The sequence below is a fragment of the Triticum urartu genome, chromosome 2A, assembly GCF_056163025.1.
Source record: "Triticum urartu cultivar PI428250 chromosome 2A, HENAU_Tu73, whole genome shotgun sequence".
Classification (NCBI taxonomy): domain Eukaryota; kingdom Viridiplantae; phylum Streptophyta; class Magnoliopsida; order Poales; family Poaceae; genus Triticum; species Triticum urartu.
Window position 1 is genome coordinate 508874467 of NC_141874.1, and position 27483 is coordinate 508901949.

Below are 27483 nucleotides of genomic sequence, written 5' to 3' on the forward strand. Positions count from 1 at the left end.
GGAAAGCAAATGAAAAGCCGCGTCCGGCACCTAATCTAGTCTTCAAGTATTCTCACCAGCGCGGAGCTAAGTGTTGTCCACTAGGCGTGGGAGGGAGTCCCAGGGCATGAGGCAGGCGCTCCTGAGACTCCGGGGCGTGTACAACCCCACTCATTATTACGTGAGAGTGTCACGGGCGGTGATTCTTCACAGGCACCGGGCCTTCTTCACAGGCTCTGGGCCTTTCTTCTCAGGCTCTGGGCCTTGCTTCATGGATAGAACTTCCGGAGGTGCTGGATGTTCCAGGCGTTCTAGATAGGTATCCCGTCCTGCGTCTCCAGGAGCGCTGCACCCGGCCTGGAGACATGGACGACCCTGACCGGGCCCTCCCACATGGGCGAGAGCTTGTGCAGCCCTTCCTTGGAGAGGACCTGCCTCAGGACGAGGTCGCCCACCTCGAGCGTCCTGGAGAGGATGTTGCGGCAGTGGTATCACCGCATCGCTTGTTGGTACCTTGCTTCCCTCAACACGGCTTTGCGACAACGTTCCTCCCCCAGCACGAGATCCATCCCCCGCATGGCGTCCTGCTATGTTTCTTCGAACGCTAGGACCCGTGTGGAGCAATGCTTGACCTCGCGAGGGAGGATTGCTTCAGCTCTGTAGACGAGGAAGAATGGGCTCTCACCCGTTGGCTTGGTGGCGGTGGTTCGGATGGACCATAGCACGGACTGGAGCTCGTCGTGCCAGCCCCTGGCGTAGGCCTCCAGCTTCTTCTTGAAGGTCCTAGTCTTGAGGCCCCTCAGGACCTCCACGTTAGCACGCTCGGCCTAACCGTTACTCCTGGGGTGGGCCACCGAAGCATAGCAGATCTGCATTCCAAGGTTAGCACAGTAGGGTTTGAAGAGGTTGCTAGTAAAGTGCGAACCGTTATCTATGATGATGCGGTTGGGGACCCCGAAGCGGCTCACGAGGCCCTTGATGAACTTGGCAGCAGAGCCGGCTGGAATGGTACGGACGGCTTCCACTTCCGCCCACTTGGTGAACTTGTCGATGGCGACGTAGAGATAGCGGTAGCCCCCCTGGAGCCCGGGGAAATGGGCCTAGGATGTCCAGCCCCCAGACTGCAAATGGCCAGGTGAGCGGGATGGTTTGGAGGCCCTGAGCAGGCTGATGGATTTGCTTGGCATGGAATTGGCAAGCTTCACAGGACTTCACCAGCTCGGCCGTGTCGTTGAGTGTTGTAGGCCAATAGAACCCACTGCGGAAGACCTTGCCGACGAGGGTCCGTGATGACGAGTGGTGTCCGCAATCACCGCCGTGTATGTCAATCAGCAACTCTCTTCCTTGATCACTGGAGATGCAGCGCAGCGTGACATCGTTCGGTCGTTTCCTGTATAACTCGCCGTCTTGGATACAGTATGTCGTGGCCTGCCGGGCCACGCGCTACGCATCCTCTTCCTTCTCCGGCAGCGTCCCGTGCATCAGGTACTCCTTGAATTCCTTGATCCAGCACACCTCCTGGGGCTCGAGCGCCAAGAGCAGCCGAGCTCCTGAGGTCGGGCCGCAGGCTGGGGCTCCCATGGCCGGGGGCTGCGGGAGTTCCTCCGGAGGCTGAGTCATGCTTGAAAGAGGTGACGAAGATGATGGCTTGAAGAGCCGCTCTTCGAAGACGCCGGGCTCTTGCGGTTGCCGCTTGGATGCTCTCCTGGCGATGTCATCGGCTTCCTTGTTGGTGCCCCGGGGCACGTGCTACAGCTCCAGGCCCGAGAACTGCTTTTCCATCTTGCGCACTACGCGAGGTAGGCCTCCATGTGATCGTCCTTCAGCTTGTATACCTTGTTGAAAAAGTTGACGAGGAGCTGCGAGTCACCTTTCACGGTGAGGCGCTTCACCCCTAGAGCCACCGCAGCCCTCATGCCAGCTATGAGGCCTTCGTATTCTGTGATGTTGTTGGAGACCTTCTCGTCGTGCTGAAAACAGAGTTGCACGACGTAGTAGATCTTGTCCTGAGTGGGCGAGATGAGCACTGCTCCAGCCCCCGCGCCCTGATGTGCGAAGGCGCCATCGAAATACATGACCCAGCCATCTGGTGCCTCTCTTCCTAGGGAGGTGGACCGGTCTTCTCCTTCCTCAAGAGCTGGGGCATCTGTCCATTCTGCCACAAAATCGGTGAGCGCGGCTCCCTTGATGACCCTGGTAGTGCTGGACTCCAACTGGAATGCTTGTAACTCGATGTTCCACTCAGCAACCCTTCCGGCTGAGTGAGGGCTCCTGAGCACCCTCTCCAGTGGGTAGGCTGAGACGACCTTGATGGGGTGACCCTGGAAGTAGTGCCACAGCTTGTGCGAGGCCACCAAGAGTGCGAGCAAGAGCTTTTGCGGCATGGGGTTGCGCGCCCTCGCGTCCCACAGTATAGTGCGGACGAAGTACACCGGATGCTCGACGAGGGCTGGCACACTGTCGAGGCTCGGGTCCCGCAGAGATTGTGGCATATCCTGAGGTGGTGGGTTTCCTGAGACCTAGTCGTCCTCAGGAGCTTCTGCGATGTTGCCCTGTTGAGCTTGGTCTTCCGCCGCTGATGGCTTTGTCGCACCTTCCTGACCCCGCGCTGCATCAGCTCTGGCTTGGCGCGACACACCCTTTCCTTGGCGCTCCTCCCAAACTACCACCAGCGCCGTGCTGGCGGAGTACGGGGTGACGGCAAGGTAGAGCACCAAAGGCTCGAGAGGCCGCGGTGCCACCATCATTGGGGGGCTAGTGAGGTATTTCTTGAGGTCTTGGAAGGCCCGGTCGGCCTCCGGGGTCCACTCGAACTGGCCCTTCTTCTTCATGAGCTTAAAGAAGGGTAAGGCATGCTCGCCTAGCTTGGAGATGAAATGCCCTAACGTGGTGACCCGCCTTGCTAGATTTTGCATTTCCTTGAGGGTCTGCGGTGGGATCATGTCTTCGATGGCCTTGATCTTCTCCGGGTTCGCCTCGATCCCTCTATGGGATACGAGGAACCCCAGTAGCTTGCCGGAGGGGACACCAAACACGCACTTCTCCGGGTTAAGCCTCAAGTTCACTTGGCGCAAGCTCTCCAAGGTCTCCCCCGGGTCTTGAATCAACGTCCTCGCCTCGCGAGATTTGACCACTATGTCATCAACGTGGGCCTCTGTGTTTCTGCCGAGCTGCCGCCCCAAGGCGATTTGCATCAACCATTGAAAGGTTGCGCCTGCATTGCGCAGCTCGAAGGGCATGCTGGTGTAGCGGTACACCCCGCATGGCGTCAAGAAGGCTGTCTTCTCCACATCCTCCACCGCCATCTTGATTTGGTGGTATCCTGAGAATGCATCCAGGAAACATAGCAAGTCGCACTCGGCGGTGGAGTCGACGATTTGGTCGATGCATGGAAGCGGGAACGGATCCTGGGGGCATGCTTTGTTAAGGTTGGTGAAGTCGACGCACATCTGTTCCTTCCCACCTTTCTTCGGTACTACGATGGGGTTCGCCAGCCATTCGGGGTATCAAACTTCTCGGATGGTACCTGCCACCTCCAGCTTATGTGTCTCTTGGACGATGAAAGCCTGCTTCTCTGTGGACTGCCATCTTGCTCGCTGCTTCACGGGGCGTACGTTGGGGCACACCCTTAGATGATGTTGGATTACCTCTCTCAGAACCCCTACCAGCCGATTGGGCTCCCGCGTGAATATCTCGTTGTTCACACGCAAAAACCTCACCAAAGCTTCTTCTTGTCCCGGGTCAAGGCCGGTTCCTATGGTGAAGGTGGCTCTTGAAGACTCATCCTCGTCGACCGGCACCTGCTTGGTCTCCGCCTTGTCTTGAGTGAATAGCTGCTTCTTCTTGGTGGACGCGGTTTCCTTGGCCTCGGGTGTACCGACGCCGGCTGGCTGTGCTACTGCCGTGGTCTTGAAGGCGAGCTTGAGCACCGCCACGGCCTCCTTAGCACCCCCCTTGATGGTGAGGACGCCCTTGCTCCCTGGCATCTTCATGAGGTTGTAGGCCGGGTGAGTCACTGCCATGAACTGAGCGAGAGCCGGGTACCCGAGGATGGCATTGTATGGGAGACCGATGCGAGCGATGTCAAAGTCCACCAGCTCGGTGCGATAGTTGTCTCGCATGCCAAAGGTGACAGGGAGGCGGATCTGCCCCAGAGGGTGAGCAGCTCCACCACCCACTCCTGTGAAGGGCTTGCTGAGGCCGAGCCGTTCGAGTGGCACATGAAGAAGGCTGATGGCTTCCATGGAGAGCAAGTTGAGGCCGGCGCCGCCGTCGATGACGGTCTTGGTGACGGCCACATTGCAGATGGTGGGCGTGCAGAGCATCAGGAGCATCCCTGAGCCAGCGGTGGAGCCAGGGTGGTCTTCCGAGTCGAAGGTGAGGTCGGCCTCCGGCGCAGCCCAACCTGGCGGAGCCCCCAGGTGCTTGCAGGCTGCCCCAATCTGGCGGAAGAAAGTCTTGACGTGGCAATCTGAAGGAGGTGCTTGGGAGCCACCCGGCAGTGCCGCGACTGCGTGGTGTGCCGGTGCTGCGTAGCGCGCAGTGAAGAGGTCGCGGAGTTCCCCCCAGGACGTCACCGTGAATCCCGGGAGGTTGAGCAGTCAAGTGCACGGCTCGCCGGCGAGGGCCAGGGGGAACAAGTTTGCCATGATCTTGTCGTCGCCTCCGGCTTCGAGGACGGCCTCTTCGTATGCTAGCAGGAACAGCGCCGAGTCTGCCGCGCCATTGTAACGCGGCGGCATCCCCGGTCTGAACTTGGCCGACCACTGCGCTCGCCGTAGAGCGGGGGCTAGGGCTCGGTACCTAGACTCCCTGCTGCTGGTGTTGACCGCAGAGGTTGGTGGCGGGGCACTTGCCATGGGAGCGTAGTGCGGCGGTACGGGGCGCTGGTTGGTGGAGAGAAGCCCCGGCGCACCCCTACCTGGCGCGCCAAATGTCGGATGTGGGGTTCCGGCAAACCCTTAAGGTTCGAACACTAGGGTGCACACGAAGTCTTTCCTTCCCACCAATCGACGCCCTAGCTCACTAAGATCTCGTGGACGAACTCGACGAACTCGCACACAGAAAGACACAAGATTTATATTGGTTCGGGCCACCGTTGTGGTGTAATACCCTACTCCAGTGTGGTGGTGGTGGATTGCCTCTAGGGCAGGTGATGAACAGTACAAGGGAAGAACAGTCTCCTGAGGTTGAGGTGTTCTTGAGCTCGGTGAGCTTGTGTGTGTGGGTGGTCTGAATGATCCGTCCCCTCTCTAAGGTGGTGGCTAGTCCTATTTATACTAGCCTTGGTCCTCTTCCCAAATATCTAGCGGGAAGGGAGCCAACAATGGCGGGCTAATTCGAAGGGGGACAACTAGTACAAGCTATCCTGACAAAAGTGGTCTTCGCCTACCAAAGGCTCTAGTGGTGACACCGTCTTGGGCTCCATGATGACCTCCGTCTTGCCGTCCTCCTGGTCTTGGTCTCGTTGCACCAATATAGCAACCTTTGCCTGATGCCTCGGTACTCTTCGCCTGCGTTGGCCTCCTTAGCACCAAAGAGGAAACAAGGACGATGCGCGCGCTGGCGCCCGCTTGGTGCCGTGCGTCATGGCTCACGTCACGAGGGTCTCGTGAGGTTTGCCCCGCCTTGATATCTCCGCCCCTCATGAGCCTGCCTAGCTAGGCTACTCCCGAGGAGGTCTTGCATCGTCCGCCTTGCGAGGCTTGGACCCTCGCGAGGGTCTTGGATGCTTTGCTGGTGAAGATGGGCCGTACGGCCTGCAGGCTTAGCCACACCGCGGGCCGCAGGTAGGCAAGTCTGGGGACCCCGTTCCCAGGACGCCGACAAGCAGTACTTTGATGTAAGAACATGGTATGGTAGATAGATGCAGTGTATTCTAGACACAGAACGCCATGTCCGATGCACATGTATAACATATAAACTCAGCAGGTGCAATATAACCAAAATAGAAAAAATACAGGCTAGACAACATATGCAACATGAAACCAATTATCACACTGTCAACTTAGAGCAAGCACCTGCGATGTGATGACCCACAAATATAGGGGATCTATGGTAGTGCTTTTGATAAGTAAGAATGTCGAACCCAACAAGGAGCAGAAGGAAATGATAAGCGGTTTTCAGCAAGGTATTCTCTGCAAGCACTGAAATTATAGGTAACAGGTAGTTTTGTGATAAGATAATTGGTAACGAGCAACAAGTAACAAAAGTTAATGAAGTGCGGCAAGGCGGCCCAATCCCTTTTGTAGCAAAGGACAAGCCTGGACAAATTCTTATATAGAGAAAAGTGCTCCCGAGGACACATGGGAATTATCGTCAAGCTAGTTTTCATCACGTTCATATGATTCGCGTTCGGTACTTTGATAATTTGGTATGGGGGTGGACCGGTGCTTGGGTACTGTCCTTACTTGGACAAGCATCCCACTTATGATTAACCTCTATTGCAAGCATCCGTAACTACAACAAAAGTATTAAGGTAAACCTAACCATAGCATGAAACATATGGATGCAAATCATCCCCTTACGAAGCAACGCGTAAACTAGGGTTTAAGCTTCTGTCACTCTAGCAACCCATCATCTACTTATTACTTCCCAATGCCTTCCTCTAGGCCCAAATAATGGTGAAGTGTCATGTAGTCTACGTTCACATAACACCACTAGAGGAGAGACAACATACATCTCATCAAAATATCGAACGAATACCAAATTCACATGACTACTAATAGCAAGACTTCTCCCATGTCCTCAGGAACAAACGTAACTACTCACAAAGCATATTCATGTTCATAATCAGAGGGGTATTAATATGCATATAGGATCTGAACATATGATCTTCCACCAAATAAACCAACTAGCATCAACTACAAGGAGTAATTAACACTACTAGCAACCCACAGGTACCAATCCCAGACTTGAAACAAGAATTGGACACAAGAGATGAACTAGGGTTTGAGAGGTGATGGTTCTGGTGAAGATGTTGATGGAGATTGACCCCCTCCAGATGAGAGGATCGTTGGTGATGACGATGGCGATGATTTCCCCCTCCCGGAGGGAAGTTTCCCCGACAGAACAGCTCCGCCAGAGCCCTAGATTGGTTCCGCCAAGGTTCCGCCTCGTGGCAACGGAGTCTCGTCCCGAAAGTTGGCTTATGATTTTTTCCTCATCGAAAGACTCCATATAGCATAAGATGGGCACAGGAGGGCCACGAGGGGGCCCACGAGGCAGGGGGTAGGGCGCGCCCCCACCCTCGTGGGCAGGGTGTGGCCCCCCTCCGGAACTTCTTGCACTAAGTATTTTTTATATATTCTAAAAATGACTTCCGTGAAGTTTCAGGACTTTTGGAGCTGTGCAGAATAGGTCTCTAATATTTTCTCCTTTCCCAGCCCAGAATCCCAGCTGCCGGCATTCTCCCTCTTTATGTAAACCTTGTAAAATAAGAGAGAATAGGCATAAGTATTGTGACATAATGTGTAATAACAACCCATAATGCAATAAATATCGATATAAAAGCATGATGCAAAATGGACGTATCAACTCCCCCAAGCTTAGACCTCGCTTGTCCTCAAGCGAAAGCCGAAATCGAAAATATGTCCACATGTTTAGAGATAGAGGTGTCGATAAAAATAAAATACGGACATGAGGGCATCATGATCATTCTTAGAATAGCAACTTATATAATTTTTGTCATATGATCTCTTATGTTAGAGTAACAATTCAATCACAATTTCAAGTATGAATCATAAAATTCATTAAAAACTAACAAACTATAATCTCAGTCATTGGAGCAATTGCAATTTATCATAACATAGGAAAGAGTCAATGTAAGAGCTTTCCAGCAAGTCCACATACTCAACTATCATATAGTCTTTCACAATTGCTAACACCCACGCAATACTTATGGGTATGGAGTTTTAACCGGACAAAGAGAAAGATAGGGGCTTATAGTTTTGCCTCCCAACGTTTTACCTCAAGGGTAATGCCAACAATAATAGTTCATGAAAACTCACATCCAATTAGCCGTATATACCAGAATCTTTCCAACATGCCGTGCTTGCCAAAAGATAAAATTTAAAAAGGAAGGGTGAAGATCACCATGACTCTTATGTAAGGTAGGTGATAAAAGTAAAAGATAGGCCCTTCGCAGAGGGAAGCAGAGGTTGTCATGCGCTTTTATGGTTGGATACACAAAATATTAATGCGAAAGAACGTCACTTTATATTGCCACTTGTGATATGGACCTTTATTATGCAGTCCGTCGCTTTTATTTCTTCCATATCACACGATCGTATAAAGCTTATTTTCTCCCACACTAATAAGTCATACATATTTAGAGAGCAATTTTTATTGCTTGCACCGATGACAACTTACTTGGAGGATCTTACTCAGTCCATAGGTAGGTATGGTGGACTCTCATGGCAAAACTGGTTTAAGGGTGTTTGGAAGCACATGTAGTATCTCTACTTGGTGCAAAGAATTTGGATAGCATGAGGGGGAAAGGCAAGATCAATCATGTTGGATGATCCATGACAATATAATTTATCTCAGATGTAAGAAAACACAACCCATTACGTTGTCTTCCTTGTCCAACGTCAACTCTTTAGCATGTCATATTTTAATGAGTGCTCACAATCATAAAAGATGTCCAAGAAAGTGTATTTATATGTGAAGACCTCTCTTTCTTTATTACTTCCTATTAATTGCAACGATGACCAAAACTATGTTTGTCAATCTCTCAACAACTTTTATTCATCATACTCCTTCTATGTGAGCTCATTACTCTCCATAAGATCCATATGATCTCTTTGTTTCCTTTTATTTCTTTCTCTTTTCTTTTATTCACTCAAGATCATGGCAAAATAATCAAGCCCTTGACTCGACACTAATCTTTATTATATATAGCTCACGGACTCGATTACATAGAAGGATCATAAAGCAAAACTCACAACTAGATCATACTAAAACTTTATTCTACTATATCAACATATTATCAAAAGGATCGAAATAAGAAAAACGGTAAAGATAAAAATGATGGTGATACGATACCGGGGCACTCCCCCAAGCTTGGCAGTTGCCAAGGGGAGTGCCTATACCCATGTGATTATATCTCCCTTTTCAGGGATGGTGATGTGATATTCTTGGCGATGATGCCCCTCAGGATACGATTCTCCTCCTCGAGCTTATTGACTTGCTGCTTGAGGTCCATTATTTCCTTTCGAAGTTTTCCTGTAATAGCCAAAGCTCCCTGCAGCCAAGGGTGTTGCATAGTTGCGGGAGAACAAGTGACACTCTTTTTCATATTCTCATAAGAAAGAAATCTAACATTGGAAGGGATGACCGAGTTTGGGATAGCCGAGCTCTGTAGTTCCCCCATTGTGAATCCAGCTCGGAAGCGAGAAGTGACTTCTTGATCCTCCTCCATGGTATCTGCCCTCTCCAAATCAGCCTCCATCTCTTCCTCCGTTGCTGGCCCAAAGTGGTCAACATTGTTGTTTGTCATTGATCTCGGTGCCGGATGAGACACCCAGCTCTCCCCAACTGACTCTTGCGAAGACATCTTGCTCTAATCTGCAGCAGCAACAACTCGAAACACAAACAGAGGATAGTTGCGTGATACATGAGTCAAAACCTTTGGAAGGTTATATAATGAATTTTTACCGACCAAAATACGTAACATGTAAGAAAACGGAGTCCGGAGAGCACACCAGGTGCCCACGAGGTAGGGGGGCGCGCCCTCCACCCTCGTGGAGCCCTTGTGTCCTTCCCGGACTGCTTCTTATTTTTCTATTTTTCTAAATATTCCAAAACGAAGGAAAATTGCCATTAGAACTGTTTTGGAGTCGGTTTACTTACTGTACCACATACCTATTCCTTTTCGGACTCTGAAACGTTCCGGCAAGTGTCCCTTATGTATTCCTCCGGGGTTATGGTTTCAATAACATTGGTTTCAACATTTATAGGATTACCTGAGATATAATGTTTAATTCTTAGACCGTTCACCACCTTCGGATTTGTGCCTTCGAAGTTGTTGATTTTTATGGCACCCGAACAATAGACCTCCTCGATAACATAAGGACCTTCCCATTCAGAGAGAAGTTTTCCTGCAAAAAATCTTAAATGAGAGTTGTATAGCAATACATAATCACCTACATTAAACTCATGCTTTTGTATTCTTTTATCATGCCATCTTTTAACATTTTCTTTAAATAATTTGGCATTCTCGTAGGCTTGGGTTCTCCATTCATCGAGTGAGCTAATGTCAAATAACCTCTTCTCACCGGCAAGTTTGAAATCATAATTGAGTTCTTTAATAGCCCAATAAGCCTTATGTTCTAGTTCAAGAGGTAAGTGACATGCTTTTCCATAAATCATTTTATACAGAGACATACCCATAGGATTTTTATATGCAGTTCTATAGGCCCATAATGCATCATCAAGTTTCTTGGACCAATTCTTTCTAGATCTATTAACAGTCTTTTGCAAAATTAATTTGAGTTCTCTATTGCTCAATTCTACTTGACCACTAGACTGTGGGTGATAAGGAGATGCAATTCTATGATTGACATCATATTTAGCAAGCATTTTATAGAAAGCACCATGAATAAAATGTGAACCACCATCAGTCATTAAATATCTAGGGACTCCAAACCTTGGAAAAATAACTTCTTTAAGCATCTTAATAGAGGTGTTATGATCAGCACTACTAGTTGGAATAGCTTCTACCCACTTAGTAACGTGATCAACATCAACTAAAATATGTGTGTATCCATTGGAGGCAGGAAAAGGTCCCATATAACTAAAGCCCCAAACATCAAATGGTTCAATAACAAGTGAATAATTCATAGGCATTTCTTGACGTCTACTAATATTACCAATTCTTTGACATTCATCACAAGCTACAACAAACTTACGGGCATCCTTGAAGAGAGTAGGCCAATAAAAACTGGATTGCAATACCTTATGTGCAGTTCTATCTCCAGCGTGGTGTCCTCCATAAGCTTCGGAGTGACACTTGCGTAGGATCTATTCCTGTTCGTGCTCAGGTACACAACGTCTAATAACACCATCTACTCCTTCTTTATGAAGATGTGGGACATCCCAAAAGTAATGTCTCAAATCATAGAAACACTTTTTCTTTTGCTGGTATGTGAAACTAAGTGGTATAAATTTAGCAAAAATATAATTAGCATAATCATCATACCATGGAGCAGTACGAGAAGCATTTATGACATTTAATTGTTCATCAGGAAAGCTATCATCAATAGGTAGTGGGTCATCAAGAACATTCTCTAGCCTAGACAAGTTACACTACTAGGAAAAGGGCTATAGATGAAATTGACACTAATGGCGCACCAGGGAAGTGGTGCGCCACTACTATATACTAATGGCGCACTATGTGCCGATGCGCCATTAGTGTGGAAGATACTAGTGGCGCACCAGACACAAGGTGCGCCACTAGTAACAATTTTTTTTCATTTTTCCAAATATACTAATGGCGCATCCAGGCAAAGTGCGCCATTACTAGTTCTAACTAGTAATGGCGCACCAGCCATAGAGTGCGCCACTACTGTATTTTTTTATTTTTTATTTGCAAAACTACTAATGGCGCACCGTGGCACAGTGCGCCATTACTAGTTTAAACTAGTAATGGGCACTATGCCACGGTGCGCCATTAGTATGTATATATATATATATATATATATATTGCAAAACTACTAATGGCGCACGGCCAGCAGGTGGCGCCATTAGTAACCTGGGACCAGCTAGATATTTTGGACAGCCACACCTACACACTCACTTTCCCCACTTCATTCCCTCCACCTCCTTCTCCAAGCTTGTCGGCTGCCTCCTCCTCCTCACCTCATTTGCACCATAGATTCATCAAAATTAAGTGGTGAAATTACCTTTTTTTGATAGGTAAGTAAGGGGAAATCTATCTTCATGTTGTAGATCTACTTTTTTTCTCCCTAGCTCGCTCCAACAACGTGCACATGCACTTTTTGTGGCCTAGCTAGGTCTATGTATGTTTGTGGTGTTGCATATGTTTGTGGTGTTGCATATATGTTTGTGTTTGCAGGTACCGGTATTTGAAATGCGATAGTTGCCAATATTTTGTCGGAATGTTGATTCATTTCCGTTTCGGCGAGAATTTTGGCACTATGCATTCTTTTTGGTCCTATTTTTAGGGAAAGTCATGCCAAATTTTTTTCTTGGTTCTAAAATATCGTTTTGCTCTACCCCGCAGGCGACCATGGTCCGCACGATGACCGAAGGCATCGTGAATAGGTTTTTGAGCTCCGCGAAGGCCGAGATGCTTCAAAAGAATGAGACGGAGATAAGATGTCCGTGTCGAAGATGCAAGCTGGAGAGCCGTATTGCGGACCCGGATTCCGGGCAGATGCGGGACCACCTGCTCTTGCGTGGTTTCATTGATGGCTATCGGTGGCAAGGTGATGAAGATTACTATGAAGTCGTCCATGGGGGCCGGGCAAGAAATGAGGAAGGGCAGCAAGACAACCACCGCGGCTCGGGCGGGCGAGAAGACGAAGAATCTCCAGGACATGATCAGGACGATGATGTTGTACACAGTCATCATGTAGAAGATGCCAGACATGATGATGAGGAAGATGCCGGAGCAGATGAAGGGCATGATCATGAAGATGAAGATGCCGACGGAGCAGATGACGATGGACCATCGATGGGCTGGGTGCAAGACCCTCATATCAAGAGCTGCTTCTCAAGCAGACGGATAACGCAAGAGCTGCCGCCCGAGAGAAAGCCAAGCTAGATCAACTGGAGATAGACGCGGTTACTCCATTGTATGAAGGATGCAGGCCCAAGGATACCCGCCTGAAAGTAACGCTCATGGCTCTGGAGATGAAGGTAAAACACAAAATGACCGACGCATGCTTCGACGAGAACATGTCATTCTGGCACGAACGTCTTCCCAAGGGGAACAAGTGCCCTACCAGTTTCGAGGAGGCGAAGAAAATCGTGTGTCCTCTAGATTTACCGCACGTGAAATACCATGTGTGCATGAACAATTGCATCATTTATCAGGACGAGCACGCGGAGTCTACCATATGTCCGGTGTGCGGCATCACTCGATATAAGAAGAGGAAGAAAGCTCCTCGAAAGTGGTGTGGTACTTTCCGATCACTCCTCGTCTGCAGCGGTATTTCGCGGACCCTAAGGTAGCAAAGCTCCTCCGTTGGCACACGGATAGGGAGGAGAAGAAGCGAGAAGATGACGCAAATGATCCAGAGATAAATAAAAAAGACAAGATGCTGAGTCACCCTAAGGATGGGAGCCAGTGGCAAGCGTTGAACTTCGAACAACCAGAATTTGGGAAGGATCCAAGGAACATCGTGCTGGGCACGAGCACCAATGGAGTCAATCCGTTTGGCAGCCAGAGAAGCACACATAGCACCTGGCCTGTGTTTGTGTGGATGTACAACCTTCCCCCTGGTTGTGCATGAAGAGGAAGTACATTCACATGAGTATGCTAATTGAAGGGCCAAAACAACCAGGGAACGACATCAATCTATATTTGGGGCTGCTGAAAGAGGAGCTAGACACGCTGTGGAAAATGCCAGCCAATACGTGGGTCGCCGCAGAGAAAGAATATTTCCCTATGAGAGCCGCACTGCTCACGACGGTGCACGACTATCTCGGTTACGGATATCTCGCGGGGCAGGTGGTCCACGGATTTTCTGGATGCGTCACGTGCATGGATGACACAACGTATCGCCAGCTAGATAGAGATCCCAGGTCTTTGAAAACCGTGTTCATGGGACATCGAAGGTGTCTTCGCGATGATGACTCGTGGAGGAAACGCAAGGATCTGTTCGATGGTGAAACCGAACCCCGAAGACGCCCGCGTACGAGGAGTGGCGAGGAAATAGACGAGCTGTTGAAAAATTGGAAAGATTGCCCACTATCAGGAAAGAAGAAAAAGGCGCCAGAGCCAGGAAAGAAGCGAAAGGCGCCAGAGCCGCTGCTGAAGGTATGGAAAACAAGGTCTGTTTTCTGGGACATGCCGTACTGGAAGATCCACCGTGTGCCTCACAGCCTTGATGCCATGCATATCACGAAGAACGTGTGCGAGAGTCTACTTGGTACCTTTCTCAACATGCCAGAGAGGACCAAAGATGGGCCGAAAGCAAGGGCAGACTTGAAATCAATGGGCATCAGGCAGGAGCTTCACGCTAATGATGTTGTTGGTGATGATGAAGATGATGATGAGGCGATGGAGGACATAGAAAGTTGTCGCAAAGGCAAAAAGGCCAAGAAGACCGGAAATGACTACCCTCCCGCGTGCTTCACTCTAAGTTAGGAGGAGATCGAGCAGTTTTTCACCTGCCTCGTAGGAGCAAAACTTCCTTACGGTTACGCGGGGAAGATAAGAAGATACCTAGACCCAACGAAGCAGAAGTTCAGCGGGATGAAGTCTCATGACTGTCACGTGCTGATGACGCAGATACTTCCAGTTGCAATCCGTGGGATCATGGACGCGCACGTCCGTGAAACGCTATTTGGCCTATGCAACTTTTTCGACGTCATCTCTCGGAAGTCGGTTGGCATGAGGCAACTCAGAAGGCTACAGGAAGAGATCGTGGTGATACTATGGGAGCTTGAGATGTACTTCCTGCCCGCATTCTTCGACGTTATGGTGCATCTGCCGGTCCATATCGTGGAGGATATCATCCAACTCGGGCCGATGTTCCTGCACAGCATGATGCCGTTCGAAAGGATGAATGGTGTCATCAAAGGATACGTTCGCAACATGTCACGTCCAAAGGGAAGCATAGCCAGGGACTTTCTGACCGAAGAGTGCATCTCCTACTGCACGAATTATTTAGGCATCAAGAACCCCGTTGGTCTGCCCGTCAACAGGCACCTCGGCAGGCTCGCTGGATGGGGTCACCGTGAGGGTTGCCGCGAAATGCATGTCGACTTCGAGGGTCGACTCGCTGACTTTGAAAGAGCAAACCTAGTCGCGCTACAACACATAGACGTGGTTGATCCTTGGGTGGTAGAGCACAAAACCTTTATTGAGAGGACGTACGATGACCGAGGCCAACAGAGGACGGACGGAGATATAATCAAAGAGCACAACTCATGTTTCACGCGTTGGTTCAAGCAGAAGCTTCTGTCGTACCCTTTACATGAGGATTCTTCCGCGGAAGAACAACTCATATTCGCCTTGTCACAGGGCGCCGAGCACAACCTGATGACCTATGAGGCGTACGATATCAACGGCTACACATTCTACACCGAGGACAAGGATATGAAGAGCGATGGTTATCAGAACTCCGGGGTAACGATGGAATCCTACACCGGTAACGACAAGGACAGATACTACGGAAGGATCGAGGAGATCTGGGAGCTGAGCTATGCTGGAGAGAAGGTCCCAATGTTCCATGTCAGATGGGCCAAGAGTGTCCTAAAATAAGACCGGTATTTCACCACCATGGTTATACCCGAAGCCAAATCCAAGACCGCGGGCGCAAACGTCACCACAAAAAATGAGCCATGGGTACTAGCTTCCCAAGTGGACCAATGCTTCTTCATTACCGACCCGTCAAAGCCCAGTCGTGTTGTCGTGAGGAGAGGCAAAAGGAAGATCATCGGAATGGATGGAGTAGCCAATGAGCAAGACTTCGACAAGTACGGCGACCCGAAGATCAAACATGACGACAACGATGAAGTAGCATCATACACCACAAGAAGAAGCAGGACCACCCTACCTAAAGGACGTTCGTTCCACAGAAGAACTCCATTTGCGAAAAAGAAGGGCAAGAAGATTGTGAATAGATAGCTAGCTAAGATCGATTGTATTTAAATCGTAGTCTTCATTTCGCGATTGTATTTCATGGGCACCTTTTGATATCATGAATATTTTAAATTTCATGGGCACTTTTTGAATTCATGAGGACACTCGATCTCGATCCCCCTCCATCTCGATCCCGATTCCCCCTCCATCTCGATCGCTATCCCCTCCATCTCGATCTCGATCCCACCCGCACCCTCCCCCGCTAGCTCCACCGCCGCCGACGACCCACCACACCCTCCCCCGCTCCACCGCCACCGACGAGCACCCCCCGCTCCACCGCCGCCGACGAGCACCCCCCGCACCCTCCCCCGCTCCACCGCCGCCGCCGATGATATTTTCAAATAACAAATTTGATGATATTTTCTAAAAATTTATTACTGTTTCTATAAAAAATATTACTGTTTCATATTCATATTCATTTAAAAAAAATAAAAAAAGGTGTAGACTACAATTGTTGTTAAACAACAATTATTACTGTTTTTATAAAAAATATTACTATTTCATATTCATATTCATTTTAAAAAAAATAATAATAAAAAATTGTAGACTACAATTATTTTTAAACAACAATTATTATTGTTTTTATAAAAAAATATTACTGTTTCATATTCATATTCATATTCATTTTTTTAAAAAAAATAAAAAAAATTCTTACTTATGGCGCACGGGTGGCTGGTGCGCCATTGCTATCTAAAATAAAGAATACTTATGGCGCACTGTCCCGCTGGTGCGCCATTGCTATGAAAAAAACATTCTAATGGCGCACCGCCTGGGGGTGCGCCATTAGTAATCTTCCCCCATCCATACACTTCGTCCCTCTCCCTCCACCGCGTCGCTCCCTCCCTCGTCCCTCCCTCCACCGCGCCGCCGCCGCCGCTGCCCCGACCCACTGCGCCGCAGCCGCCCACGCGCCGCAGCCGCCCACGCGCCCCCGCCGCCTCCCTCTCCCCTTCCTCCCCCTCGAGCGCCGCCTCCCCCCCGAGCCCTGCCTCCCCCTGAGCCCCGCCTCCCCCCTCGAAACCCTAGAAACCGCCGGGGATTTGGAGCCTCGGAGCCGCCGGAGACTTGGAGCCTCGGAGCCGCCCCACGTCCACCAGGAGAGGAGGCCCCACGTCCAGCAGGAGAGGAGGCCCGCGACCTCCCCGCCGTCCAGCAGGAGAACAGGGTACGAATCCCTCTTCCCCTTGTCTCTTGCTGATTTTCTTGTTCATATCCTCCAATCTCTAACGCGTTCTCATCTATAGCTGTGTTGTGCTGTTGTGTTGTGTGAAGGAAGGACTTGGTTCAACAGGATACAGAGAAGCTGCTGCTGTGGGTTCGACTTGTTTGGATTTGGTCCCCCTGTCACCAAGGTGACCACTTGTCTCACCTCTCTCCCCCTCTGTACAAGTTCATGGCTGTGGAGTGCTATGGTCGATGCTTGTCTCAGCTGTATGCATTTGATTTCAGACTATATAGCTTGTATATGCAAAGTGCAAAAGTTTCCGACCAATGTTGTACTTTTACCTGCTAGTTTCTTTGGCATGGTTTTTATTCAAGTGAAACCAAACCCTGACAGGTTGTGAAATGCAGTAAATTTAACCTGATGCCGTAACCAGCACAGAGTAAGTGAGAGACGAACATGAGGCTGCACATTTTTGTGCCAATAGTTGCACAAACTTGGGGCTGCACAAATTTGGTGCTGCACAAACTTGCTCCTAGGCCAAGAGAGAGATTGAAATTGAGTACTCCTAGGCCAAGAGAGAGATTATGTTAAAAATTCAGTTAAGAAGGCATGGTACTCTTATTTTGAAGTAAAAATTAAGTTTAAAAGTCAGTTAAAAGTCCAGTTTTAGAGCTTGGCTCCTAATCTGACTATAAAGTGTACTGCAAGCTTATTGCTAGCAAGTTTAAAATTAAGTAAACACATGATTCAGTGCACACTTGAATACACATGATCTGCTTGTGCTTGTGACTGACTTGGACACATGATTCTGACACACATGTATTCAAACACACATAGCATGTCTGAAACCCCTAGGAAATCATTTTCATATTGTCAACCGAGTATTTGTCATTCTGAAGAAAAATGCATTGTATCATGTATTTGTCCATGGTTTATAGATGAAATTTGCCATGGTGCATATAGTAAAAACAATGCCATGGTCTGTAAAATACATTTGTCATGCTCCATGAAAGTAAATTGCCATGGTCCAAATGTAGCAGAAGTTTCAAGTAGTGTTTTGTTTCTGTATTTGAATAGGCAGCAAACTTTCTATTCTTTCTGTGTTTGTACAGACTTGCTAAACTATTGATGATTTTTTGTTGGGTGACCTATTAGATCTGGAATGGAAGCTCACATAAGTTGAGCTGATTTTTGTCCATATGAAAGCAGAGGACCATATGGTCTGTGGCTGGGTTTTGTCTCCGACCATTGTGTCGTGATGAATTTGCAGGTACCCCGAGAGGCCCTTGAGTTTGCCGGAATGTCGATTAACTTCCGTTCCGGCAAATTCGGGTACTCCATATGTCCTATTTTCAGCAAAGTTCATGCTGAAATTTTCTGTGAATTTCAGCATGACTTTGCTAAAAATAGGACATATGGGGTACTTGCGACTAATGCATTGGCCGGGGTATCTTAGTACTTAGTTAAGTAGGATCAACTGCCCCGCCATTCTTGCTGCATTAAACCATAGGTGGCAATAGAGCCAAGTGATTAGGCCCAACTTAGAATTCTCCTTAGCATCGATAAACCCTAGATGATAAACCCAACATAGGTGGCAATAGAGCCAAGTGATTAGTGCCAAGTGATTAGGCCCAACCTAGGGTGCCTCGGCATCGATAAACCCTAAATGATGAAAACTTAACTTGGCTTCTATAGGGTGCCTCGGTGTCGATGAGAACCTAAATGATGTACGCTTAGGCTTTTAGGGTGCCTCGGCGTCGACAAACCCTAAATGATAAAAGCTTAGCCTTTAGGATGCCTCGGTGTCGAAAAGACCTAAATGATGAGACCATGATCTTGTTCCTTGACAATAACCAACTTTTTGACCAAACTTTTTTCCTATTTAGAGCGAGACATGGCCCACAACGATGAGGCCGGCGGTTCGGGCAGCAAGCAATTCTGGGAGCTGTCCCAGGAGTTGGAGGAAGAACCTCACCGCTATGAGGACGCCGCGGAAGACACCGATCGTGACTACACAACCCCTAGTGGGATCGGGGATGACACCACTGATGATGGCGCCGCGGATGCCACCACTGATGATGGCGGCGCATACACAGATGGCAGCCAACCGAAGAGGCAACAGAAGGACCGGCGCCCGAGCGTGCTCGGCACCGTCAGGGACGAATTTACTGAAGTGAACTCCGACGGGCATCCGACGGCGCCCAAACACGTAGTCAAGGGGTACTCGGTTCAGCTCGGGTGCATTCTCTGGAGCACCATCTCGATCAACACCGAGAACCTAAGGCATAAGGACCGAGGGAATTTGCGCAACCTCCTCTTCACGAAGCTGCACGGACGATACAAGTTCCCACTGAGTTTCCAAACACATGCCTCTCAGGGAATAAAGTGAACGGTGCCGCCCTCACGAGGATGAGCACGGCCCTGTCTACTTGGAAAAGCACGGTGAAGGCAATGATTGAAAAAGGTGATGGTTATGAGAAGATCAAGGCGAAATATCCTTTGATGAGCAAAGATGACTACAAGGAGTTCAAGATCAAGTGCGAGAGCAGCGCAACCTCTGAATCAAGTCAGTGGGGGAAAGAAATGCGGAAGTTGAACTTAGGGGTCCACCAACTCGGTCCCGGCGGTTACAGAGTGGCGGAGCCTATATGGGACAAGGAGGACGCGGAGCGTGCCGAGCAAGGCCTACCGCCCCGCTTCGAGAAATACCGTGACAAGCAGACCAGGAACTTTCTCAGGCCCGGTACAAGGAGGACCCGGTAACAAAGGAGCTTACCACGGATCCGAAGACCAAGGAGCTTGAGCTTGTTCTGGTAAGGAATACACCCCCGCGTAATTAGCTCCATATGGTTGCATTCTAATTAATCCCCAATATTTCTAAATGGTTCATGTTCCTTCCGGAGGACAAAGAAAGCAGTAGCGCAGGGTCATCTCAGAGCTCCCCTTTCGACACCCCTTTGAATAGGGCGTTGAACGTAATGAAAAACAAGGATAAGCTCAGTAAGACGACGTCAGCTGGTCGTGTGGCCGGCAAAGGCTTGTCCACAAAATGGTCGTCATACTATACCGTTAGTGGGCGAAAGGAGAAAAAGACCAGCTCGGAAAGCCAGTCGCGCGAGGTTGAAGCACTCAAGGCACAAGTGGCGCGGATTCCGAAGCTTTTCCAAGAGCAAGTGGAACAACAACTGGGAACGAAGCTCAACGCCATGGTGCCTACGTTTATTCATGGGCTGACGACGTGGATCGCGGGCGGCCAACAGGGGCCTCCCCCGGTTCCCAGCTTCACGGCCAGCAACTTGCACAGCGCGCAGGCGGCGCCATTGGTGTCTCCGGCGGAGGCGGTATTCGTGTCTCCGGCGCTGGCATGGGCATTGGAGCTTAATGCACCCGGGTGTACGCCGGTCGGCACCTCGCCAGCAAGCGGCCCCTCCGTCAGTTGCACGCCCGCCGTTGGCGGTGCCTCGACATTAGCCGAGCTCAACGGCATCACGGTAACTAAGCCTCTCGGCCGATGACTTCATCTCCTTGCCTTTGACTTGGAATCCCTGACGCCCTACATGCATGTTTTCGCAGGGCGCCGCCGACGTTCCTTGCACTCTCCTGGACTTCGTGGGCGGCGAGTTGGTCGATGTCGCCAAGGGCAGAATCGTTCAACCGGGCAACCCCGCGTTCCACGGTAATCCGATGCCACCCACAGTGTATAGGGTTGAAGTCGTTCGGGTGCTGCCAGGCTGCGACGAGCTGTTACCTCCGATTCGACCCACTGGGGCCGACAAAGAAGATGAGATGACCCTCAGCGCCTGCGTAAGCTGGACCCTGCTTTGGCCGAAGAGCCAGATTCGTTTGGGGGCGGGGGACACCACCCCACAGACAAGACCGCTAGTCGTGCCGGCGCCAAGCCACGGCAAGAACGCCGCAACGCTACTGGACATGCCAGACATCCCTATGGCATAGGATCCGGACATGCATATGACACAGGATGCGGACGACGACGACAATGACGACGGTACATTTACCAAGGCCGATAAGTACTTTCCCGAACATGGGTACGGTGACGAGTTCTGTGGGCCTCCTTCTCAAGAACCCAACCAAGACGACCGCGATCTAGCTGGTACGACGGAGAAACCTAGTTGCAACAGGCGTCATCTGGCGTTTAGTTCTCAGGAGACGCCTCCAGCTGCCGCCTTCACCGAGCCTCAGATAGCTGAGGTGCGAAATATTATCAGCCCCAACATGCTCAAGAAGGTGGTCTGTGAGCAAAACTCGGTCCCATTACAGTAGATCAAGAAGAAGAGCCGAAAACGAAAGACTAAAAAGGGCGCCGGTGCGAGCCAGCCGGCATCGAGTACGATCCGTGCTCAGGACGGGCCACCTTCACCTAAGGATATCTCGAGGAGGGTGCATGTGGCGGGTAGGGCGATGCTACCGACAAATATGCTCAATGCTGCAACCGGTGCTATGCGGAGTCTGCACGACAGTGTTCTTTCTTTGGAGAAGCGGCGTCTTAGAGAGAATGATGTGGCATACCCAGTTTTCGTGGCCAAGGTGCCAGAGGGCAAGGGCTTTGTGGATGGCGCCATCGGGGGTACGATCGTCCTGCGGTTTGATGACATCTTTGCTATGTTTAACCTTCATCCGCTGCACTACACCTTCGTTCGGCTGTTTTCGCTGAGTATGGAGATGCGGATCATTAGAGACAAGACCCCGGACATCGTGATAGTCGACCCCTTCTACATGCGTGCCAAGCTCTTGAGCAGCGCTGGGGACCGCCAAGTCGCGAGTTCACACCTCGAAGGCGTCATTCTGGCAAACCCAGATAAGGATAACTTCCTTGTGGCTTACTTTCCCGAGTAAGTCATCCCTTAACCGCCCCGTAACATATGATTTCTTAGATTTCGATCGTTCTTTTTTTTTCTAACATTCCGTGTTCTGTGCAGTGACACACATTGCACACTCATCCTCTTAAGCCTGAAATATTCCATGGCCACGTATTTCGACCCGAACCGTGATTCCAAGATAGACTACACAAATATCAAGAAAGTTCTTGATGATGTTCTCCCCGGCGACGCCAAATCTGGAGGCACCTTCACCAGGGCAGTTCGTAAGTACGGCAAGCACGTGTTCGCCCACAATACTAAGTTCTGCTGCGTCAAGCAGCCGCCTGGCTGTCAGAAGGATGCCTACTACGCCCTCCATCACATGCGAGCGATCGTAAGGGACCATCATCACCTTCTGCTACCAGATAATCTCAAAGATTGGGCCGCGAGCTTGTCGGCAATCCAGGACGCGGACATCAGACAAGAATTCTTTCGCATACCTCGGGGTAGTTCTACCTCAGATATCAACCGTCCAATAGTGAGATAGACGGAACACTACAAATGCAGGCTGACAACGCCCGCGATTTCATGACAGACGGCGGCTTCATCCACGCTCCTGTCCCATGAGTCGAGTCGAAAGTAGTGATGTGTAGTTCTGAAACATTGATTGGCTCATGTTGTAATTAAACTCTAATGAATTGTATGTCTCTTTGGTTTGGACAGTCATTCAACTTAGATGTAATCAATGCTATTTATTAGTAGGACCATCAATCGTGCTATTAATGTCTTGCTTTTCTCTTTCGACCCTTTTGTTGCATAGTTATATATTGCTTATGTATTGTCTATTGTTTGGCTTGTGCATAGAGATGCCGTTGTATGTCGTGTACAAGGGTAAGGTTCCTGGAGTCTACGACGACTGGGAGGAGTGTCGGAGACAGGTTCACCATTTCAGCGGTAACAGTTACAAAGGGTACACCACTAGGGCGGAGGCAGAATCTAGATACGCCCGCTATCTAGCGGGAGAGAGGAGGGAGCATTGGAGGAACCGGATGAAGACCAGTTTCATCGCGATGATGCTCATCGTGATGACCGCAGCTCTCTTCTATGTGATGGTAGTTTAGATGATCGATATCAACTTGTAATGTGAAGACAAACTCGATACTCGCGGTCTCGAGACTTGTAATGTTTTATCTTTGTTCGGTCTTTTGAATTCGGAGACTAATATGATGAATTGTATTCGGAGACTAATCTTCTATTGTATTCGATGAATCTGCTATTGCTGTGTGATGCTGTCTATATTCTGTCCAATAATATATTTTGTAACCTGTGCAAAAATCAGAAAAGTAAAAAAAATAAAACCTAATATTCATACTAATGGCGCATCACCTCAAGGTGCGCCATTAGTATGCCAAAGGATACTAACGGCGCATCACTACATAGTGCGCCATTAGTATGCCAAAGGATACTAATGGCGCATCACCCCACAGTGCGCCATTAGTATGCCAAAGCACATGGTTAAATATAGCCCCCTGGGAGGCATACTAATGGCGCATGGTGTTCTATACTAATGGCGCACTGCGTGGTGCGCCATTAGTATACCAGATACTAATGGCACACCAGTGGTGCGCCATTAGTAAAAAATACTAGTGGCGTGATACTAATGGCGCACCAGTAGTGCGCCATTAGTAGGCAAAACTGGTGCGCCATTAGTAGGCCTTTTCCTAGTAGTGTTATCTGCAATGGGGTTCTCAGCTCCCTTTCTATCAATAATATGCAAATTAAATTCCTGTAGCAAGAGAACCCATCTAATAAGTCTAGGTTTAGCATCTTTGTCCAAATTTATTTTGTGTTGACATAGTGTGGGACTAATGCCCTTAAGATCATCGAGAGTATATACAATAGAAGCATGGTGCTTCTTTAGAATTTTCAATAATCTCTCTTCTTCATGCTCTGAAAGGTTAGCACTAATAATAATAGGATATATCTTTTTCTCATCAAGATAAGCATATTTAAGAGTATCAGGTAACAGTTTGAGCTCAAACACGGGATCACCCTTGGGTGGAGGAGGATCCCCTAGGATTTTGATAGGCAAATTGTGTTTCGGGATGGGTTCCTATTTAAAGAATACTTCATCTATTTCCCTTCTTTCATTCATAAACATATCATTTTCATGGTCTAGCAAATACTGTTCTAAAGGATCACTAATAGGCACTGCAATAGAAGCAAGACCAATAATTTCATATTTACTAGGCAATTCCTCTTCACAGTGTTGTCTATGAAATTTAGAGAAATTAAATTCATGAGGCATATCACCTAAACCAATAGTAACATCATCCTTTTCGCAATCTATCTTAGCATTAACTGTGTTCAAGAAGGGTCTACCAAATATAATGGGACAAAAGCTATCTTGTGGGGAACCAAGAACAAGAAAATCAGCAGGATATTTAGTTTTCCCACACAAGACTTCAACATTTCTAACAATTCCAATGGGTGATATGGTATCTCTATTGGCAAGCTTAATGGTAACATCAATATCTTCTATCTCAGCAGGTGCAATATCATGCATCATTTCTTTGTATAAGTCATGAGGTATAGCACTAGCACTGACACCCATATCACATAAGCCATGATAACAATGATCTCCTATTTTAACAGAAATAACATGCATGCCTACCACGGGTCTATGTTTATCTTTAGCACAAGGTTTAGCAATTCTAGCAGTCTCATCACGGAAATGAATAACATGCCCATCAATATTATCAGACAAGAGATCTTTAACAATAGCAATATTAGGTTCAACTTTAACTTGCTCAGGAGGTGTATAAGTTCTAATATTGCTTTTACGAACCACAGTTGAAGCTTTAGCATGATATTTTATCCTAACAGGAAAAGGTGGTTTCTCAACATAAGCAGTAGGAACAATAGGATCATTATAAGTGGCAGTCTTTTCTTCGACTTTAATAGGTGCAGCTACTTTTACTTCTATGGGAGGATGATATTTAAACCACTTCTCCCTAGGGAGTTCAACATGAGTAGCAAAAGATTCACAGAAAGAAGCTACTATTTCAGAGTCAAGTCCATATTTAGTGCTAAATTTACGGAAAACATCAGTATCCATTAAAGATTTAACACAATCAAACTTAGGTGTCATACCTGACTCCTTACCTTCGTCGAGGTCCCAATATTCAGAGTTGCGTTTAATTCTTTCCAATAAATCCCATTTGAATTCAATAGTCTTCATCATAAAAGAGCCAACACAAGAAGTATCGAGCATGGTGCGATTATTATCAAAAAGCCGAGCATAAATTTTTTGAATAATTATTTCTCTTGGAAGCTCATGATTGGGGCATGAATATAACATTGATTTAAGCCTCCCCCAAGCTTGAGCGATGCTTTCTCCTTCGCGAGGCCAAAAATTATATATATAATTGCGGTCACGATGAACAAGATGCATAGGGTAATACTTTTGATGAAATTCCAATTTCAATCTTCTATAGTTCCATGATCCCATATCATCACATGGCCTATACCATGTCAATGCATCTCCCTTCAAAGATAAAGGGAAGACCTTCTTCTTAATAACATCATCGGGCACACCTGCAAGCTTAAATAATCAACGAACTTCATCCACATATATTAGGTGCTCATCAGGATGCATTGTTCCGTCTCCTGCAAAAGGATTAACTAGCAGTTTTTCTATCATACCCGAAGGAATCTCAAAGTAGACATTTTCATTTTCAGTAGGTTCAATAGGTTGAGGAGCAACTCTTTGCTCCACTGGTCGGGGTGAAGATACCCCGAACAAGCCCCTCTGAGGATTACTTTCCATAGTAACAAGTGATAGTAAATTTCAGCACACTATATAAATTTTTCCTTACCACATTCCACCTACCAAAGGCGCTTCACTCCCCGGCAACGGCGCCAGAAAAGAGTCTAGATGACCCACAAGTATAGGGGATCTATCGTAGTCCTTTCGATAAGTAAGAGTGTCGAACCCAACGAGGAGCAGAAGGAAATGATAAGCGGTTTTCAGCAAGGTATTCTCTGCAAGCATTGAAATTATAGGTAACAGATAATTTTGTGATAAGATAATTGGTAATGAGAAACAAGTAACAAAAGTAAATAAAGTGCAGCAAGGTGGCCCAATCCCTTTTGTAGGAAAGGACAAGCCTGGACAAATTCTTATATAGAGAAAAGCGCTCCCGAGGACACATGGGAATTATCGTCAAGCTAGTTTTCATCACGTTCATATGATTCGCGTTCGGTACTTTGATAATTTGGTATGGGGGTGGGCCGGTGCTTGGGTACTGTCCTTACTTGGACAAGCATCACACTTATGATTAACCTCTGTTGCAAGCATCCACAACTACAACAAAAGTATTAAGGTAAACCTAACCATAGCATGAAACATATGGATCCAAATCAGCCCCTTACGAAGCAACGCATAAACTAGGGTTGAAGCTTCTGTCACTCTAGCAACCCATCATCTACTTATTACTTCCCAATGCCTTCCTCTAGGCCCAAATAATGGTGACGTGTCATGTAGTCGGCGTTCACATAAAACCACTAGAGGAGAGACAACATACATCTCATTAAAATATCAAACGAATACCAAATTCACATGACTACTAATAGCAAGACTTCTCCCATGTCCTCGGGAACAAACATAACTACTCACAAAGCATATTCATGTTCATAATTAGAGGGGTATTAATATGCATATAGGATCTGAACATATGATCTTCCACCAAATAAACCAACTAGCATCAACTACAAGGAGTAATTAACACTACTAGCAACCCACAGGTACCAATCCCAGACTTGGAGACAAGAATTGGATACAAGAGATGAACTAGGGTTTGAGAGGAGATGGTGCTGGTGAAGATGTTGATGGAGATTGACCCCTCCCGATGAGAGGATCATTGGTGATGACGATGGCGATGATTTCCCCCTCCCGGAGGGAAGTTTCCCCGGCAGAACAGCTTCGCCAGAGCCCTAGATTGGTTCCGCCAAGGTTCCGCCTCGTGGTGGCGGAGTCTCATCCCGAAAGCTGGCTTATGATTTTTTCCTCATCGAAAGACTCCATATAGCAGAAGATGAGCATCTGAGGGCCACCAGGGGGCCCATGAGGCAGGGGCGCGCCCAGGGGGGTTGGGCGCGTCTCCCACCCTCGTGGGCAGGGTGTGGCCCCCTCTGGAACTTCTTGCGCTCAGTATTTTTTATATATATTCTAAAAATGACTTCCGTGAAGTTTCAGGACTTTTGGAACTGTGCAGAATAGGTCTCTAATATTTGCTCCTTTACCAGCCCAGAATCCCAGCTGCCGGCATTCTCCCTCTTTATGTAAATCTTGTAAAATAAGAGAGAATAGGCATAAATATTGTGACATAATGTGTAATAACATCCCATAATGCAATAAATATCGATATAAAAGCATGATGCAAAATGGACGTATCACAATGGTGGAGTACGGGAGATGAACTCATCATGTAGACTTGGGACTTCAACTTCATTAGTAGTAGCAGTGACAAATCTAGAGAGTCTCTGTTTGCGTCGGTGCGGAGAACCACCAACATCCCCTAACTTACTCTTTTCCTTCCTATTTTCTGATATTGCCTTATGAAGTCAAAACCACAAGAAGATGAATAAAATTAGCTCTGCATAACTGGTTGATGCATGATACAGAC